At 42.5% G+C, this 21,018-nt stretch overlaps 1 long non-coding RNA gene across 2 annotated transcripts in view; it reads right to left on the minus strand.

Annotated features, from left to right (window-relative positions):
- LOC139597638 (uncharacterized) overlaps positions 1-21,018 on the minus strand; it is a 33,177-nt gene extending 12,159 nt beyond the window's left edge. The window contains exons 1-2 of one of the 2 annotated variants that reach the window (XR_011681664.1): positions 20,572-21,018; positions 10,822-10,912 (exon numbers count right to left, since the gene is read on the minus strand). This is a non-coding gene — a long non-coding RNA (uncharacterized lncRNA). Of the gene's footprint in view, positions 1-10,821; positions 10,913-14,827; positions 15,971-20,571 lie in introns of those variants that run through there. The other variant, XR_011681665.1, reaches the window with a different exon arrangement.

Genomic DNA, 21,018 nt, shown 5'->3' on the forward strand with positions numbered 1-21,018 from the left:
CAGCAGCTTGCCTGTTACATTAAGATGCATGTGGAAAGATGGGGAATTGTGTTCTGTGATTTAGTGTGAACAGCCACAGTCTCTTTACAACTGATTCTGCTTGAAGCAGCTATTTAGCATTGGCCTCTAGAAGCTGAGCAGGACTGAGCCATTCCCATCCCTACAGAGCAGCTTGCCAGGTATTACAGGTAAGGAAATTCTGGGCAGGAATCTCAACTCAGGAGGAGGGCTGAGGGTGCTGAGGGGGGTGGCTGAAGGCTTTAGGCTTCTTTCTGCTGCCACCCTTGTTAGCACTGCATTTCTCTGTGATAGTCAGTGGGATCCAGACACTTTGGATGTCTGGAGCTATGTGCATTTTGTGCTGCTTGGGTGCTGTAGAGCTGATGCGGCTCTATGTGTGCATTAAGTTCAGTATCATACAGCATGTGATCAAACCTGTTTCTCCTTCCAAAAGGAGCCTCCTCAGAGAAATGTAGTTCGTATACATTCTGTAAAGAGAAAACTTGGGTTCAGATAAAACACATAATTTCTGGCTGCCACAGAACTGGACCTATAGGATATTTTTAACCTCTTTCATGAGATGATAAAATACTGAGGATGGGGTTTTGCTCTTTCCTGTTTTCATGCAACACTCTAGTACATCTGGGCCCTGCGAGTGCTACCGTTATATGACATGATTGAATATAGCCAAGAATTCTCTTGCTCCCTACCCTAAAATGCCTGCAGAGCCAATTAACATTCACATTGTACACAAGGTAGCATTTTGTCCATTTTTGAGTGACAGTTCTTTGGAGAACAATGCAGATACGCACAATATTAGATTCCCCCACATTTACAGACTCAAGGAGAAAAACTGCCCTCTCTTGAGACTTCCAGGGCATTTAAGCAGGCAGAATTTAATTACTGACGGCATATAAGGATGTTCTCTGAGCTTCTTGGAACAAGAATGAAGAAGCAGGAGCAGGACCAGGAGCGCAGACAACCCACATGATTACTCAGAGGGCTCCTTCCCAAGTTTGCTGAATCATGAACATCTCTGACGCAGGGAATTCTCTCCCTGCTGCTTGTTTCAATCTGTGCTGTGTTAGGGTACAGAGCTCTGGTTTACAATGTGTTTTGATTTGGCTGGGGGTGAAAGGTTCTTGGTTTTAAGTATCTTTTGTTTCCTCCATTAACCCCTACAGTGTCACAGAGTCCACCCTATCCTCAAAATTTCATTCCTGGATCCAGTGTCTGAGGTTTCTCTGAAGTTTCCTCAGGGGCCCGTCAGTTCACAAGAACACTGTTACCAAGAGATTAAATGAATTAAAAATTGATGACTGTTCTGTACTGAATGTCTTGCAGTCAAGGATATTTAAACAGATAGCAGGGAGGATGAGGGGAAGATTGTTTGCCAGAGTATTTTTTCCTGTTTTTAAATAATAGTTTTATGGGGACAGGGAGGAAGATAAGGAAATGTGGAGCAGGGGGAGTGTCTGCTGGTTCTGGGTAAGGAAATTCTTCTTATAAGTGCAATATTGAGAAAAAATAGACTGCTCTAGGAAAAGCACTTTGCCTAAACAACACAGAAGACACTCAGAGAGGAATCAGAGAATTTTTCAAATTAATGTAATTTGAACCCAAAGCCTGTCTTGGCAGGGCTGGGCACTTTGATAAAGGGTGCTCCCCTGTGTGAGTTTCTTACAGCTTCTGGGGATGGAGTGGAACACAGCCAAGTGCCATGATGGTGGCCCACTGTGGCTGCTTCATAGAAGGGCAGAGTGCAAGGCAGAGTGAACAGAAGAGCCATTTTGCCCAATCTACCCAGCTTTAGAGTTGGCCAGGATTCAGTGCTGCTATAGTCCCTGTTGTCCATGGGCTCTTGCCTGTGCTATCGATGGTTTTTTGTACCATCTGGTGTGATGGCTCCTGGGATGGGAGTGGCAGATGTTTGTGCCTCTGTTTTCCCCAGTGCTGCTGCTGGAGGTGGGTGGAGAAGTGACTGGCGCTGTGTCCTGGCCGTTCTAAGAGGGTTGCAGGTCCAGATCTGCTTTAAGTTAATGAGGCTGTTACGGTTCACATGATACCATGTTCACAGTTCAGCTCTTTAAACCACGACCAAAGTTTTAAAAAATGCTGGTGACTATGCTTCATTTGTCTTCTGATTTCCAGCTGGAGACAATTTGAAAAGAGGTATTCTTTACAGCATCTGCTCTGAACCTATTGGGCACCTTTAAAGGTATCATGATCTGAGTACTCCAAAGCATCTCTCTTTTCTAAGAATGATGCTTGAACTCCATCTGCACCCCTAACTTCACCTCAGAGCCTCAGAAGATGATGTACTGCACAGAAGGAAAAATGTTCATAGATGAGAACAATCTAATCCTGATAGATCAGATCTGCTAGCAGACAGGGGTGTAAACTGGTTTATGTGCACTGCCTTTCTGCCTTTATTCCACATGAAACACCAGTAATTTTTGGCATCATTCCAGTCTGGATTGGTGACTGTGTGGCCTTCTTCCCTGTCCTTACCTGCATAAAAATAATGGCCCTGTGTCAGTGTCAGTAGTAACAGAGAATCAATTGAGCAGAAGAGGATATTTTGTGTGCTGTGAATTTCCAAGCTTCGAGATACATCAGTTATGAATATGAGATTGGAGTTCAAATTCAGAAATACAGATAGGTGGAACAAACTCCATAGTTCACCGGGTAAAATGCACAAATCCACTGAGCAAACTGCTACAGGCTCTCCATGTGTGCCTGGAGAGGGAGGGACAGGACAGGAAATACTGAAGGAGAGTACTGAAGAGCACCTTGTTTACCATGTTTGGAATATGAGTTCAAACAAATGACAAAACTTGTGACATCCAGTCTTGACTGAGAGATGAATGAATGCCTCAATAGGTACTCAGAATAAAGCAGCATTAGATCCTTCCTTGTATGATCCAATCTATTGGCAAACTCTTAAAATGAATGGTCTCAGTGACCACCCAAGTTGTATTTTTCTTCTTTCCTTAGAAACTATTAATTTCCTCAGAATTTAAAAACCATTTCATTCTGAAAAGCAGCTATCACACATCCATGATGTGAGCTAATATTTTTATGGACTTAGTTGTATTAAAACCACAGTCATTCAGATTTCAAAATGTAATTGACCCAGTTAAAGTACAACACTTGCAAATTTATTTTTCATTCTAGTTTTGCCCCGTGAAATGAGCCTGTTTTCTTTGGAGAAGAATGAAGAAGGAAAGCCTCAAATACGTGGCTATAATTGTCTTCATTAAAAGCTGGCTGAAAAGACTTTATCCTGTGGGGTCTACTCTCTGTCTCTTTGAGGTAAGTTCCCATGTATTTTTAATGGAAAACTTATTGCAAATCAAACCTGTATTCTTGCAGCGGTACATGAAAGTGGATGTTCTGTCCTGTTTCATCGTGCCGGGTCTCCTGGGAAGAGCAGCTCATTACGGCGTCAACTGTCCCTGCCCTTTGCAAAAAGCCCCACCAAGGTCGTATCAAGAGGTGATGGATAAAGGCAAGCTTTAACCCCTGACCTTGACTTTCCTGGTGCTGAGTGTTAATAAATCTACATTTAGGGGTAGATGTTTTCTCCCAGCTGCTTTTTGTTTGGCAAAGGGGGTGACATGCTGTTGCACAACAGGTTGCATTTCCTGGGGCAATGCAGTGTGTCCCCAGCACAGAGCCCTGCTCCCACCACGGAAGGATGGCTGTGAACAGGGCTTAGGTGTGGGGTGGGGCTCAAGCCACATGATGGTCTGAGATGTCTGCATAGATGGGCTCTCTTGTTTTCACAAGGGAGCACTTAGGTACCATGAAAACAGCGAGGTTTCCATTCTTTCTGCTGGAGCATAGGTGAGGCTGAAATGTTTACCCATATCATTCTCTTCAGAGTGGTGTTTGAGGTGACCTGTAAGCAGCTAACACCTTTTAAAAAGAGGTCCCCTCCCTATCACACCCATGGGAATACCAGAAGGAAACAATTCCTTTGAAAGGTTTCAAAACTACTGGGATATCAAGAGCACTCTTCAGCTCTCTTTTTCAGCAGCCTCTTGCCAGGTGACCAGAAAGCTTTTCCCAAAGTTTTTCAGTGCCATAGCTTTACATGTCCAGGAAGAAGCAACTCAGCTGAAGGAGAGGCCTCCGTCCTCTTGTCTGCCTTTCTTTCTCTGTTCCTCTGCTTCATTTTCTCCAAATGCTCAGTCTTTCCTTTTTTTTTTTTTTCTTTAATTCCCAATTTCATCCATTTTCTTCAGCTCTGTTCAGTGAACAGCAGCAGGCTCACTCCATCCTCTGCATCATTTTTTGTAGGACCTGTAATGCTGCTGGCTCTTATGTTTCCCAGTAGGGAAAAGGGCCATTTGGGGCACACCTCAACACAGATTAGAGAATGAGAAAATTAATGTCCTGGGCTGATGTAGTGTGCTTCTGAACACTTGGTTTCTTTTCTGATGAGAAGTATTGCCCTAAAACTTCCAGTGCATGAAAGCTGCCTGTGATAACTGAGGTGGAAAAATTAGCTCCTGCATACAGCTACTCTCAATGGCTCTGAGCATTTAAGTCCTGTCATCTTCCAGGGAAGTTAAATTGTTCTGTTGCCTGTGTCCAATTAGCCCTATAATCAACTTAGCAGAATGTGGAGCAGGAGTGTGCTGAGATGGGGTGTAGTCATTTTGTCAGAGGATATATTCAGATTGATCCCGAATCGGGGCAAGGACCCACAGGGGGATCTTGGAAAAAAGGGCAGAGATTATACTGAGCTACTTGGAGCCTTTACAACACTGGAGGAGAGGGAGGGGGGGAGTGCTTTCTGCACACCAGAGAAAAAATACCAGAAATGTCAGAATTACCAAGCCCAGAAGTTAATGACACAAATGTTTGGGGTTTATTAATTCAATGTAAACATTCAAGATTGCTGTAAAAAATTATCAGCCAGCAATAGCAATGAGAGGTCAGCTTTAGAAGTACCAGAGTTAGCAGGTAATTGCAATTTGCTCTAGTATTGTCCCCTCTTGGCTTTCTAGGCAGCAAGGCTTTGTCTCGTGACTCTGCAATTTGTTTAAACTCCTCTATTGCCAGAAATTCATTTGGCTGTATCTTTTTGGGTTTCTGATTCTACACAGGATAAATAGCTGGGATGGAACCTTTATCCCTTCTAAGCCTCACGGTTTGTGCAAACATGTTAGAGGGAGAATTCACAGCCCTGCACCTTGGAAAAGTGAGATATTTCTGCATAGCTTCTTTGAAGTGGATGCCAGACCAACATTTGCTTACATGATTGGCCAAGGTGACAACTGATGTCAGAACAGTTTGATGTGGCACAACCCTTTTGCATCCAGGGCAGGCTCTCTCAGACATCAGTGCTCTGTCTTTGCATAAATATTTCTGACAAATGCCCATTTGCTCCTTGGATGAGTTCTCTCAAGCCCTGGCATATAATGCAGAGGTCAAAACAAAGGCCACACGAGTATGTCAGCAATCCATAAACCAGAGAACAAGAAAGGCCAAGAAGGAAATATAAAGGCCTTCCTCCAAGGAGGCAACTGAAATCGCAGTATGTTTTTCTTTCCAGTATGTTTTTCTTAGCTTTCAGAGTAATCTGTAGAGCAAGGAGGCAGAAAACAAGATGGAGCAAAAAACAAGATGGGAATAAATAGAACAAAAAATTGCCTTCTGGTGGCAGAAGATATAAAAGTGTACCATTAGGCATACACCCAAAGTGTGTGCTGCCATTCAGTGGCACCTTCATAGGCTGGAGAGCTGAGTGGAGAGAAACCTAATGAAATGAGGTTCAACAAGGGCAAGTGTAGAGTCCTGCATGTGGGGAGGAATAACCCCAAGTACCAGTACAGACTGTGGGCTGACCTGCTGGAGAGCAGCTCTGCTGAGAAGGACCTGGGAGTCTTGGTGGATGGCAAGTTAACCATGAGCTGGCAGTGTGTCCTTGTAGCCAGGAGGGCCAGTGGGACCCTGGGGTGCCCAGGAAGAGTGTGGCCAGCAGGTCAAGAGAGGTGATCCTCCCCCTCTACTCAGCCCTGGTGAGCCCCATCTGGAGTGCTGTGTCCAGTTCTGGACTCCTCTGTACAAGAAAGACAAGAGCTACTGGAAAGGGCCCAGCAGGGGCTACAGAGATGATTTAGGGTCTGAAGCATCTTTCTCATGAGGAGAGCTTGTGGGAACTGGGCCTGTTTGGTCTGGAGAAGAGAAGACTGACAGGGGCCCTCAATTCATACAAACATCTCAAAGGTGAGTGCCAGGAGGAGGGTGCCAGACTCTTTTCAGTGGTGCCCAGTGACAGGATGAGGAGCAATGGCCATGAATTAAAACACACGAAGTTCCACCTCAACATGAGGAAGAACTATTTTACATTGAGGGTGGCACAGCCCTGGAACAGGCTGCCCAGGGAGGTTGTGGATCTCCCTCTCTGGAGAGATTCCAAATCTACTTGGATGTGTTCCAGGGTAGCCTGCTTTAGGTGACCCTACCTTGGCATGGATGTTGAATTGGATGATCTCCAGGGGTTCCTTCCAACCCTAATGATTCTGAGATTCTGTGGTCAGGTCCTGAGGCATGCCTGACCCAGTCGGGCTCTGTGATGGTTGTGTAGTGTTGTCAGTAAAGGCTCATCCAACTCAAGTATGAAGTCTTATGCTTTTGACCAGGCAGTAATCTCTCATCTTGTATTCTGCTTCTTTGTGATCTCTTCCCTCCAGCTCTGGTTGATTTTCAAGGAAGAGGTGTTTTCTTCATACCCTTCCACATTTGTCTCATGTTTCCCCTTCTCCTCATTTATGCCTCTGTTGTGGGTGCTCAGATTTTGCTGCAATTGGTCCTGTGGCTGTGCTGGCCTGCTACTGTGTAGTGCATCAAGCTTTGGGGTCAGGCATCATCCCCAGTCTCTCTTCTGCTGTCATGGATAATGAAAAACTTGTGCCCCTACAACTGCATATTAAAGTGATATCATTTTAGGAGCAGGTAGTAGTTCAGAGTTTCATTTCCAAAGCATGGACTTGATGGATTTGTCTACATTCAGGAACTTCCTGTCACCCCAGTTTCATCCTATTTGATACAGATCTCCTGCTGAGTGACAAGTGGTGTGAGCTTACTGCAGCAACAGAAGGTGAGGGGAGTAGTTATTTTTAATGCCCTAGGGGCACCCTTTGTCCAGATTACTCCTTTGTCCTCACTCCATATTGCTGTCCTTTAAGGTTCAAAAGTTGCCATGTGTCCTCAGCATGGCTACAGAAGAGGAGAGATAAACAAATTTGTTTCTCTCCCCTAGCTGTACTGAAGCCAAACAAACTTGGTATTTTTTTTGCAGACAGCATTTAGTGTTTTCCTCCTGGTAGTCTGCCAAGCAAAATCTTTACAGAAAAAAGCATGGTGATAGAAAAAGGCCAGAGCAGGAGCTGTCTCTGTCTCCCAGGTCAGGAAAAGGTCAATGCACATTAAATGAATATTGCTGGTGCTTCTGTTGCAACAAGGCCTAAGCAGTTCAAAGCCAGGCTGCATCATCTGTGGCTGAAAATAATTTGCAGTGCTGCTTCCTGAGCAGCAGATTGGCTTCCCATTACACAGGCTAATGAGAAAGTGTCACAAGTGGTCTCAGTAATAATCTGCAGCAGACACCCTCCCGCCCCTCTCAGCACACTTGCAGAGATTTTGATAAGAGAAAGAGAGAGAGAGAGAGAGAGAGAGGAAGAGAGAGAGAGGAAGAGAGAAAGAAAGAGAGAAAGAAAGAGAGAAAGAAAGAGAGAAAGAGAAGAAAGAAAGAGAGAGAGAAAGAGAGAAAGAGAGAAAGAGAGAAAGAGAGAAAGAGAGAAAGAAAGAAAGAAAGAAAGAAAGAAAGAAAGAAAGAAAGAAAGAAAGAAAGAAAGAAAGAGAGAAAAAAAAGAAAAAGAAATTCTCATTGTGCGTTCTTTTGTATGGTCAGCCTGAATCTGCAATTCAAAGCAATGGGATCAAGAGAGCTGGAAGTGGGAGGTCTGTGTGTTTACATCACCCCCCGACTGCAATTCCACTAAAGCCCTCAGCAAAGCAGAGCTGTTGGCTCCTAAGGGCAAATATGGCATATCCCTGGTATCACCGGATTGCACAGTGGCATTTTAGGATTTCCCCAGTAAAAATGTCTATTTTTGAAATTTATCTTTTTCCAACACCTCCACTCCACCTCTCCCTGGACAGTCTTGTACCTAGCTGCCAACAATAGAGCAAATGGCCTCTGATCCCTGCAGTGTCATGCCAGTTTGGAGCAAAAGCTCAGAATCTGGGTCAGGGCAGAAATGAAAAGGTGCTGACCATGAATCAGTGCTCACCACTCAGCCTCCCAGTTAAGATACAGTGAGGGGAGGCACCTGACCTTCTGAATGCAAGAGCATGGGGATTCTTACTGGGCTGGTGTGTTAACAACAGCACTAAGCTGTTACATTACAAACTCTTCTTGGCCATGCAATATATCTCTTTTTGCATTTGGATAGCTGAGGAGGCAGTGCAGTGCCCTCTGCCCCTTAATCCACTTTTGTTTCCAGTGCTGCTCCAGGGAGGAACAGCAACAGCCTTTGTAATATACTGCCATGATGCTGACAGGTCAAAAAGCACCATGATCATAAACCACCTCTTTGCAGGCTAAGGCCAAGGTTTGCAAAGATCGATTCTCCTGCCTTGCATGCTTCCAGGAGCCTGCACTAATTGCACTCTGTTACTCATAGACCATTGCATTAACTCTGGCTTTCTAAAGGGCCCCACCAGGAACACTGCAGACATAAAAGCAGCAGAGTGTACCACAACCTTGGAACATAAGTATTCCTTCTCTAATTTATTTCTGGCCCACTATTGTGTATTGTACATCATGTTGCAGAGGTTATGAGAGTAAGAAGGTCCTCACTGCTGCCTTCTGGGTCAAGCCAAAACCTTTGGGGAGGAGGTGAAAGGAGGATGATTTCTTTTTCCCTAAGAAAATGTGGGCATGGTACAGCTTTCCCAAATAAGCATGGGATGGGCAGTGGAGAAAAGGGGCAACATGCAAGGAACAGACTGAGAAGCATGTGAGAAATGAAGGAGGCCTGACAGGGAAGCAGGCTTACTGCCAAACCTTAGTGGGGTACTTTTAGTTCATGAAGGCACTGAAAGTTGAACAAGGACTGGAGGAATGTGCCTACCTATCCAGGACTCAGTGGATAGAAGAAAAGTTGTTTACCAGCCTTTCTAGTTCATATTTTTCAGTCACTTTACCTAAATTTTCCTCACTGAAATAATTTACTTGTCTTTAAGTTATTAGTTATATATTTTATTAAGACCTGATTCTACGAGAGCCCGGGATACTCTTGTATCTTCTGTGTGATGGATCCAGCTGGAAGAGAGAGGCAATCAGAAGGTCTGCCTCAAGTCTCTGGTCTGTTTTGGACACAGACAACCTGGAAAGTGTGGTGTGCTCAGTAGGAGAGGTGTTTGCTATTATCAGCATCACTTGAATAAAGAGAATACCCACAGGCAAGATGCCCTACATATGCTCACGGGGCTTGGGGCTGCTTGTAAACTTAGGTCCCCAGTCCCTTGAATATCTTTCTTGACCACCACTGCAGTGCCATCTAAATGTCTCCCCTGGGGACCTTTTCTCTGGTGTCACAGATCAGTAACTCACTGGTTCTTGGGCAGATCTCACTCTAGTGAGGAGCCAGAAGCTTCCAGCTGAGACTGAAGGGAGCTCTGGACCTGCATACCAATTTTTCCGCAACCATAAAACAAGTCACAGATTCTGAGCCCAGAAAGCTAAAGTAGAGCATTCTTTATGTTTAATCCTCACAAGAAGTCACAGAATATCCAATGGAACCTATGATAAATTACAAACTTTAGGTGAAAGACCAAAAAGGTGCATTCTTATCACTGTGCTCTTGCCTTTTTCAGTGTATGCCTGATTTGAACTCACAATTCACTATTTCTTCCAAAAAGTAGCTTCTAACCTAAGATATGGTGTGGGTCAGGATCTGTTCTCCATAGCAAGTGATTAATATTATGAAGTTGAAGGGTTTCTAAAAAAGTAAGCATGAAGAATTTCTGTAAAGATTTTCTTGGCCATTGGTAAAAAGTTTGCTTTAATTGACTGTGAGTACTGTTTCAGAAAAAGGCCAGTCTAACAACATAAGGCTAGATACCATCACCTCTCCTTTCTGCAACAGATACTTGTACTGCAGCATTGTGAGAATTTAAAAGAGGGAAAAAGGGGCAGAGAGGAAACAAGACAGATATTCAAAGAGGGAACAGAATGAAGTGAGCCACATTAGCAACCCATCTGGTCACCTGAGTTCAGAGTTATCTTCTTCCCTGTCCCCATAAAAGTATTATTTAAAAACAGGAAAAAATACTCTGGCAACAATCTTCCCCCCATCCTCCCTTCAAATATCAGGTTTGATATTTTGAAGATATTATACATCGGAATTCTATACATTAATACATATTTACATTTAATTCTAATTAGACATGGGTGTTTCCCCCATTAGATTAGATTGTAAGAAGACATAACAAGATTGTGAGTGCTGTGCCTGACTTTTCATGGGGTTTTGTAAGGCTGGGTTAACCAGGGAGACCCAAGAAATTTTGACCTAGCATTTGGGAAGCAGCCACTCAACTAATCTGTGCTACTATGCTGCTTAGCCTCGAGTCTAAAGGAGACATTGAAACCCATAATAAAGCCCTGGGACTGACAGTCAGGACATGTTACAGACAGGAACATCCCTGTGGTCTAAGCTGTCAAAATACTAACCATAAATAATAAGAAGGGAAGGTTGAAGGGAGGACAGGTAGTAACTCTCAGGGAATAACAACACTTACAGGTTAATCCATCTCTACAGGTTAATCCATCTCTGTGGTCTCCTTGTCATTTGAAGTTCTCCTGCCACATCATGAGAATGGGGAGCCATAACTGCTAAGAAACAGAAAACATTTCAGCCTCTGGGGTTCTGCCTGATCTGTGTCACTGTCATTAAATGTAAACTGTCCTTAAACAGGCATCTTCAAGAGAAAACTACTGAGTGGGAGAGAGGGAGCTGAGACCTCCGTGGCTTGCCTTCTGCTGCTTTCTCTCTTTCAACAGTGCAGATGTTACTTTCCAGTCGGGTTTAAGAGAGAATCCCTACTGTTGAGAAGATTAAGGGATTAAACAGAAAGGGCTCCATTGCAAGAATTTCACTTCCAGCTGGTGCTCAGTTGGGGTAGAAAGTTTTCTGAGATAGGGAGATACAGATATATTCTGCATACAGATATATTTGGCTCCTCTGATTAATTCAATGTTAATACAGTGTCACATTTTCCCTTTAGAGAAAATTAGAGTAAGACAGTGCCACATGCTGTCAGTCTTTAGAGGAAATCTGTAGGGACAATTGAAGTCCTGAAATTATTTTTTTCAGGTTTTTAGTTTGGACTTATGACCCTCCTCCCTTCCCCATGTAATTTTAACATTTTTTTCTTTTAGTTTTATCACAAGTGTCAAAATTACAAATCTGTGACTGGATAGAGTAGGTGAACTGTGAATTTTTCTCTCTTTTGCTGGGTTAAGCCCTACCTTTCAAGCTATTTTATACATAAAGACATTCAGCTGCCTCTGATCTTCACGAGCTTTCTCTTGGTTTCTTTAGAATACAAAAGTGGAGGGCTCAAGCAATCCAAAGCCAATTGAAGTGAATGCTCTGTAAAGATTAGAATGCCTCTTTCTTACCATGCCTTTTTTGGGGGCAGAGAGTGTGGCACAGAAGACTGGGTGTATTGGGGAGGAAGAACTGTACCCAGCCTTTCCTTTTTGTCAGGTGTTATAGGATTGCTAACGCACTTTAAAGGTGGTTTGAACTCAAAAAACTCAGCTAAAATACAGAAACACATCTCATTTTGTATTACACTGAACAGGCACCCTGTGCAGTTAAGAAGGGTGTAAGAACAAACCACGAGCTGGATTGTCTGATCCCTGATACATGGGGACACGTGCAGCCCATTGCTGGCTTTTTGGTGCAGCATTTTCTTCCCATATTCCTTGCTCTACATTATTTCCACCATGTTCCTTCTTTGGATTTACCTTTTTCCCTTCTTTCCCCTTTCTTTCTGGAGGGTCTGATCAAGGAGGCTTGTTAAGGACATTGCCATGTTCCAGTTCCAGTGTAAACAATGTTATTACTGTGGACACACCAATAACCTAATCAGCCTTCTTGCTCCATCAGACTCACATTCCCCCTATGGTTGTTTTACCTCATAAATGTGATTTTCTGGGATAGGAAATTTCAGAATTGCAAAGTTTGGCTGCAAATGGAACAGAATGGATTTCCATCCTTTCTAAGTGCCTCGAAGGGGAATTATAAAGGCTGGTGCAGTCTGTTCTCAATTACTTACATGATTATAGGGGCAGTAGTCAGGACAAGGAGAAAAGATATCACATATTCTCTGTAGAAGTCACTCATATTTTATAGTCATTAACCCTTTATTTCATACTTGAAAAAGAAATCACTGGGACAGTAATTTCTTCCTATTTTTCTGGTAACCACAACAAAGCCCTTACAGAGTCAAGGTACATGAGTTCATATAATTTGAACTGGGCATGATTTAAACCAAGAAAAGGAGAGAAATTCTCGATTCTCCACTGACCTTTTACAGCTAAGGTTTTACCTTTGGTTTTGTTTGTTTGATTGATAGTTTTGGGGGTTTTAAATGAAAATTAGCAGAATTGCAGTGCCATCAATACTCATATGTTTGTTGATACAATCCATGCTGTTGTGAACAGCAACGGGCAAGTTCTTCAGGGACCTGTAGATTCATTCTTCCCCAACCCCACCCATTACAGCTGTCAAGCAGTAAATGAACTGGTTCCTCATGTTAGTTTACCACTGGTTTGTGACCTGTATTTTCCAGGGTGCTTTATCTGCCTCCTTACCAGCACTGTGAGTTGCCCAGCCCTGCTCCTGGGGCTCCCTCTGTGCAGCCCTGGGCCACCACAGGGCAGCCCCAGCCAGCTGGAGGGTCCCAGCTGGTGTGCTGCCACCACAGCCCTGCTGGGCTCCACCTGCCCCAGAGCACAGGGCTTGTCACTCAGGGGGCACTGACACCAGCTATAAGTCGTGATGGACGCACACTTGACTAGTTCTGATAGGGGTATTTTCTTTCTGGCTGTGACATTATTTGAACAGATCACCTTTGTTTAGCACTCACCATGCTCTCATTTGTCAAACAGCTGTCTTGAAACAATGTGACTGTACAAAGTTCCCAAATATGTCTATGTTTGAAACAAGTTCTCTGTTTTTCAGTTCTTCAGGTGCCACTATCAGGAGTCTAAACACCTTTGTGAAAATACAGCTTGGAAATAATTAATTCCCTGCTTGAGCACTCAAGAGGGTTTTCTTTATTGCTCCTAACTGCTGGGAGCGTGTTCAGCTGCAGCTCAGTCAGAGCTCTGACTCTTCCCTACCTTTTATGACACCTACTTTGTCTAAATGAAGTTTCTGGAAAGGACATAGCAATGTGGGTAAGAGAGGATAAACTGGGCAGACTCCTGTGTAGCATATCTTCTTGGTCTCTGGAAAATTGTCCACATTTTCCTCATTCTGAAACCCTAATGGGCAAGCAAGCAAGCTTCAGAGCCATGTTGCAGCAACTGCCAGGGCAGGCAAGTTGGAACCATGGAGAAGTGCAGCCTTGCCTGCATAGAATCACAGAATCATCGAGGCTGGAAGAGACCTTTAGGCTCCTCTGGTCCAACCGTCCACCCAGCACTGCCCCTGTAACCCTGAACCCCTAAACCACATCACCCAGAGCCAAATCCAGGTGCCTCTTGAACAGCTCCACCACCATCCTGGGCCACCTATTCCAACACCTGACCAGCCTAACATTGAAAAATATTTTCCTAATGTCTAATCTGAACATCTCCTGTCTTAAGGCGATTCCCTTTAGTCTAGTCACTGCAGTCATGCTAAAAGAGACCAACCCCAAAAACCTCCTTTCAGGTAGTGGCAGAGAGCAATGAGGTCCTCCTGAGCCTCTTCTACTTGGAACTTGTGGAGGTTTCAGTTCAAAACCAGGCAGAAACACCAACTTTGTGTAGTGGTTTTAGTTTGCGTATTTGAGATTTCACTAATTTTGAGATTTCTTGACCAATGCACCAAGGAGTGTGGTGGGTTCAGTGCTGGCTAATCACCAGTGCACTCACCTCTTGCTGTGAGGTGTCGCAGACATCTTTTCACTAAAAATCCTTGCTTTAGGATTTTTCCTTCTGAGAAGCTAAGAGGCCTCAGAGACAGAATGTAAACAATGGTTATCTGCTGCTGTGGAATGCAACAGGTCCACCTGTGATTGGCCCATCTGGGATGTTTATAATTAATGGCCAATCAAGGACCAAGCTATCTTGGACAGAGTCTGAGAGTGCTGCCTTTGTTATCATTCTTTTCTTTTCTATTCTTAGCTTAGCTAGCTTCAGAGAAAACCTGTCCTTCTTTTTCTTTTTAGTATAGTTATAATGTAATATATATATATCATAAAATAATAAATCAAGCCTTCTGATCATGGAGTCAACATTCTTGTCTCTTCCCTCATCCAAGAACCCCTATGAACACGGTCACAGTGAAGTAGGACTGAGAAAGGCAAAGCAGACTCAAAACTTTAAAAGGGTATATCAAAAAAAATTATTAACAGTAACCATAAGAAAGAGTAATAAAAATCAGAACAAAACCTTCAGAACACTTCTCCTCCCCCCACAACCTTTTCTTTCTTACTGACAATGTAAAGAAACAAAATTTAAAAACCATGACAGAACTAAACAACCCCAGCTCCCTCAGCTGTTCCTCAAAAGACATATTTTCCAGACCTCTCAGGAGCCTTGCTGCCCTTTGCTGGACAGGTCCAGATGTCGAGCTCAGCACCCGTCAGTGCACGTCTGCAGAGTGCTGAAATACAGCTCTGCCAGTAGTAAGGTGGAAGATGGAAGCAGTCAGAGAATTGCCTGCCAATGAGTACAATATGTATATTGTGGTGCTACAGTTCAGGAAAGAAACAGCTAACAACCCTTTCAGTAGCAGAAAAACAAGATAACATTTTGTTACAGTACATCGTGTATATCAGCAATCACAAACTCAAAGGAGTATTGTGGATCTGCAGAATGGAAACCAGCTAAAGGTATCACACATTTTCATTCTCAGACAGGCAATTATCTTCTCACTTTTTAGAGAAATAATGCTTTTGAATGCATCAGCAAACTGAAAATGAAACATTTTCAATATTAGAGGGACAAATTCCTGGTCAAATTGGAAATGTTTGCATAATTTTTAAAATCTTAAGCTACTCCCACCCCTCTCCCCAAACACCCGCCATTCCTTTCAAGTCCAGTAGGAATTTTTTTTCCCTGTTAACTGCTAGAGGGCTGCTAGGGGCTACCTGCAGCAAGTCAAAGCAGGACTGCCACCAGCAATAAATTAGATCATCTCTGGCTTTGTTTAGGTGAATTTAGAGATGATTTGTGGCTTTGCTATTAACTACCAGATGTCTCTGTACTGTGCTGGGAATGGATTCTCACAGAGGTGGGCTCACTTCTTACAAATACAGAAAATAGCATATTCTGGTGGGTTTTACTATGCCTGCTCAGTATGGCTCAGTATAATGTTAACAGTACATGTGCACACATCAGCAGAGATGAAGAACTGTCCATTAAAATATCTCACCAGATTTTAAAACTACTGGACATCAAGACTATCTATATTTGTGGTTCCACACCACACCTGAGAGCAGTGCTCTACAGAATTATCAAAGAATCTGATTAGTGTAATGAATTTTGATTCTGTCCAGAAGTTGTAACATATCAGTTTGCTGAGCCAGTATTTCCTGAGGAGTATGCAGGTCCATAGTAATTCCTGGTGAAATTAGAGGAGGAAGAAAACTGTCATTGCAGAAAAATAAACTTGCATGCTGAAATGTACACTGCATGGAGAAACTGAGCTTTGTTATTTTACTCAGCAGGACCACGTGGTGATAAAGTGGGATTGCTCTGGCATTTCAGAATTGCTGTTCTGTGTCGTAACACGGTCCTCAAAATGTCAGAGCCTTGAGGAAGTGATGGACTGGTTTCTTAGCAGGAGCAAATCCCCAGAGCTACCCTGGGTGTGCTGATTTGCACCATGCAGAGATTCTGTCACAATTTTAGACCACAAAGGAAATAATTAGGGCAACTAAGTTTATTAAATTTTAACAAAACCTTTGCTTTTGTAAAGCTTACATATTTCCTTATCTTTACTTATAAAAGGGTGCATTTGTGTAGAGAATGGTTGGACTTTGCTAAGCCCCTTTGCACAAAACAGCACAAGCCCCTACATGGCTGTGTGTGATTATTACATTAACACATCTCTATGGTTACACCACAGAAACCTTTAAGTGTGAATGCATTTTTTCTTTTAAGTACCAAGATGTTCCTGATGGAAAAAAAAATGACCTCTTCTTGGCTCCTGAGATAGAGTCAGGGATGTGATTAATGCTGACTGTATTCCACTGTTTTTCCCTGAAGACTAGCTATTAATATTTTCCAGTGATGTATGTCCTTTCACTTAACCACAAATGGGTGGTCAGCAAGGTATCTAAGCCCATATTTTGTCTTAAAAAATCACTTTCACTGTACCTTCACACATATGGCCATTGACTTAATATCCATGAACTGATCCCTTCCAAAAATGCATGAATGAACATCTCATCCCATCTTACTTTTTCCCTAGTTATCTGCTGTTTACAGCAGATCCAACAGCCTGTGAAATGGCAGGCATCTCTAGATTTGGTATATTACTGAGTTAACTCATAGTGGCAAGCTGCTGAAAAGCTTTCCTCATCTGTTACTACGTGCTCTTTGATGTACAGCCTGGTGAAATCGGTTTGATTTGGCTTTATTTTGGGTTCTATCAGTTGTATCATTGGATTGGCCTAACAAAATAGCTGAAACTTTTAGAAGGATGCACCTCTCATTTTCTTTTAAACAAGCATATTAATAGAGAAGAAAGGTATCCGAGATCCAAAGCCGTGCTTTGTTAGACAGATGTGCACAAATAAACAGAACAACCCCTGAAACAAATTGAACCACAACAAGAACAGAGCAGCAGAACAAGCCAAGCCACTGATGTGTGAGACAAATTAAATAAAAGGCTTGAAAGCAAAATGGATTATTGCAAGTTTCCTCACTCTTCACTCTGTCCAGCAACTTTCAGGTTTTTCTCCAGATCCATGAATTTCTTATGGTCCTCTCTAGATTCTTAGGAAAGTTTCCTTTCTTCTACAAGCACAAACCTTTGCTTCCTGCTCCAGGCAGTTCTTGTTGTCCACGCAGATATTCTTTGTCTGTCCACTCTGTGCTCATGGTCTCTGCCACGCTGCACTGCTGCCAAGAAAGAGCACTTTCCTTCCTGTTGCTTCTCCAGCCTCTCCTTGCTGCTGCCCACTCTCACAACCTCCTTAGCTGAATATCCTGTCCTCATCCCAGGCACTCTCCTGCTCAATGCTGTAGGAACATGCTATGGAAAGAAACTTCTGGCATTGGGCATGCTAAAAGCATGGGTTTGTAGCAATTTACCTTTGCTGTCTCCCCAGTGTCGTTCATTATAAGAACCTTGACTTCTCTTTAAATTTGATTGCAAGATTCACAGCAGGGGGGAAACCAGCAGCTGACTAACACCCTGCACAGACAAGATCTGCTCTTTGTCAGATGTCCTGGGGAAGTTTTCAGAAGAGATAAGGGAAGTAAGGGGACAATGGAGGCTGCTGTGGGGTAGGTTTTGTGTGCAAAGGGTTCTACAGGAGTGGGACCTGGAGTGTTGGCACAAGTAGTCTTGTGGCTTCAGAAGTTAATGTCTGCCAGGGCATTTTCTGTCTCAACTTTCTCACTTTATATTTAAGCTTTTATATGAACTCCAAATTTGGATTACATGGTCTTCAGATGCAGTGTCAAATCATTTTGTCTTATTACTGACCTTCTGTCTCCTTTCTGCTCATCAATTCCTCATTCTGTCTCTTGGTGCACAGAAATTGAAGTGTCCTTTTAGAGTCAATTTTACGATGTATATTCTTTTAAAAAATTATGTTTTATAATTTACAGTCATTAACATGCATTTTTTGAGCCCTGCAATGATTGGACCTCTTGGCACTAACAGATTTGCATCAAGAGCACACTTGCCTATGAATTAGTGTCTAGTCCTCTAATAATATCCCAAACACCTCAGTTTAGTTCTTTAGAATATTTGGTAAGACTAAGTTTGCTGTTTTTCTTCATGCAAACAAGTGCTAGAATGTAGAAACCAGTGAGCATGCCCCTGGGACCTGGGAGTCTGAGCTTCATCAGGGCTTCAAGCAAATCTCACAGCCAAAGCCACAAACTATCAGAGGCACAGAGCCATGTATATATGCTTCTCCCCTTCAAGAGGCTCTTTTTGCTCTGAAAAGCTGGAGCACTACTGTTGTACATGTCATTTCTAAAACTGCCTCTCCACCTCTTGGTAAGTGACCATTTTGACAGAAATGTCAGTATTTGTGCCTTTGAATAATTTTGATGAAAGAAAGGGTAAAAAAGTGTCCTCCTTTCTAAAGAGCTAACAGCATGTGGTGTCCCTCGCTCAGGAAAATTTTCTTGAAAGTGCCTGTCCCCCAAAGACAAATAATGAATGCTCCTCTTGCCAGGAGGCAATTGATATCTTCATGTGGAGGGCTTAATAAATTAAAGCACAGTGGTCAGCTTCCCAGAAAAATGTCACAGAAGGGCAGGTATCAGGGAGAAACTATAGTAACATGGGAGGCAGGTACAGAGAATTAGCAAATTCCAGACAAATCAATTCCTGCTGCAGTTTACCATCCTAAAATTGCATGAAAATGAAGGTGAGCTGAAAACCTAAAATGCTTTTGCAACAAATAAATAAGTAAGATTTTGGAAGACCTGTATTGTTTAATGAACATGGTCTGAGTATATGAAGCCCAAAATTTCATTTAATTGTGGGTTATTTCTTTGTGTTGCAAGACTTGGGACTTATGGAAACTATCTTATTAATTTATTGGGGTATTTTTTGCCTATGATTATTTTCTTGAAGTGTCTGCATCCTTCCAGAGTCTGCACAAAACTGCACATGAGCCAGGAAAATTAATGTAGTTGTAAGCAAGTTTTCATCTATGATGATACCAATGATCATATAAATCAGCAAGCTCACTCATTGATGTGAAATGGTAAAAAAAAAATAAGACTTATTTTTAACTTCGTTCACTTCAGATGCTCATATTGAATGAGTGTAAATATTAGAGATGAGGATGTTTTTCCTAAATATTGCCCAGACCATCATATTGATTTCAAAGGATGGCTCCTTACTAAAATCAGTAATTCTGACAAACAAAATCAGAGACAGCCTCAAGGAGCAACAATGATATTTGGATTTATATGTTCAAAGAACCCTAGATTTAGGGTTTCTACCCATCTTAGTATATTTTAGAGGTATTTAAAAACTGTTTACATCTAAAATTGAGGTGGTTGGATTTAGGTCCTTTAAGATCACTGCTGAATTTTGAACTGGTTTCTTTAGAGTTTTTTGGGTTTTTTTATCTGCAAAGACCCAGCAGAGCTGATGTAATCTCTAATGGCAAAAGCAAGGCAGAGCAGTACATTCCTTCTGTTGCTTTCAGATTCGTAATGTCATCTGCTGCATCAGAAGAAACGTAAATCCTTAAATTTAGATGTCTGGAGCACAGTTTAGCTGTTCCTGTCTTACTCTGGTATTTGAAATAGTTTGCAGTGTGAGCACCCAGGACCGATGCCTGCTTCCTAATGTACTCAATGCTAGAGACCTTGTGCTCTCTCTGTTAACAATCCTTTAGTAGGTTTTTTAGTGCTTGGTGAGCGGGCAAGACTGTGCGTAAGACCACAGAAAGTAGATTTGGCCAAGGTTTTTATAGAAAATGCAAATATTTTAGGGTTGTTGAGTAACGTTTTATGTCACAATGAAAAAGACAAGCTATGTTTACCCTTTAGAAATAACAGATGGTTATTGTAGGGTGTGGGGAGAAGAAACACAGAGGAACAGGTTGTTTCCAATGGGGATTTTAGCAGACGTGGAAATTAAAAATATGGGGGGATGAAGGTGAAAAAATAAGTTCTAAGGAGGCAACATAGTCATACATGGCATATTATTCTGCAGATGAATTCTCAGTTTGGTGCCATGTTTGCTCATGTTTCCTTTTGAACACCCAACCTGGACTCCCAAACAGAGGCATGAACATATGCCAGTCTTGTGTCTTCAGTGTCTTTAGATGCTAAATTGCATTCCAAAACATTTCAACTACCTGAAGTCCCGTCTTGAGAATAAACTTTCCTGGGAAAGGGGTTGTAGTGATAGCTACAGGGCCATTCTGTGGTGATAGTGGGGAGCAGCTGACTTGCTGGCAAAGAGGAAGAGTTGAGACACAAGGAAGTGTCTTAAGGTATCAGTCATTAGAGGAAACATGGGAAATTTTGAAATTCCTATTCAGATGCTTAGACCTACCATGTAAACATTAGGAAAATTCCATTAATACACTCAAGTTCTCTATGAATAGCTTGATTCCTACCTCATGAAGTTGTCAAGGTTTCCAGATCCCAAGCCACTTATCTCCACTAGAAACAGGGCTTCCTTGTTCTGCTTTCTCATAATAGAACAGATGCCAGTCTGGGTCGCTGCTGGGGCATGAAAGCTCTCAGAGAGTCCAAACCTGGTGCAGGTGCAGCCCTAATGGCTACAAGGTGTGCTACAGGATACACGAAACAGGGCCCATTTCTTCTGCTCACTCAAGCATTAATTCTCTTCAATGAGAAATTAAAATAATAAGACCTGTGTGAACAAGGAAATGCAAGTTGAAATGGGGTTGACCCACTTTCTTTCTTTTCTTATGCAGCACCTCCTAAATCATGCCAGGAAAGATGGATTATACTTTCAGTCATGAGATAAACCTGTAAACTAGTTCTTGTCTGCACCACTTGTGTATTATAGATCTTGTGTCTCCTGAAAGATGAATAAT

This window comes from Agelaius tricolor, unplaced genomic scaffold, assembly GCF_023055355.1.
Source record: "Agelaius tricolor isolate 1412-34295 unplaced genomic scaffold, bAgeTri1.0.p SCAF_1, whole genome shotgun sequence".
In the NCBI taxonomy this organism is placed as follows: Eukaryota; Metazoa; Chordata; class Aves; order Passeriformes; family Icteridae; genus Agelaius; species Agelaius tricolor.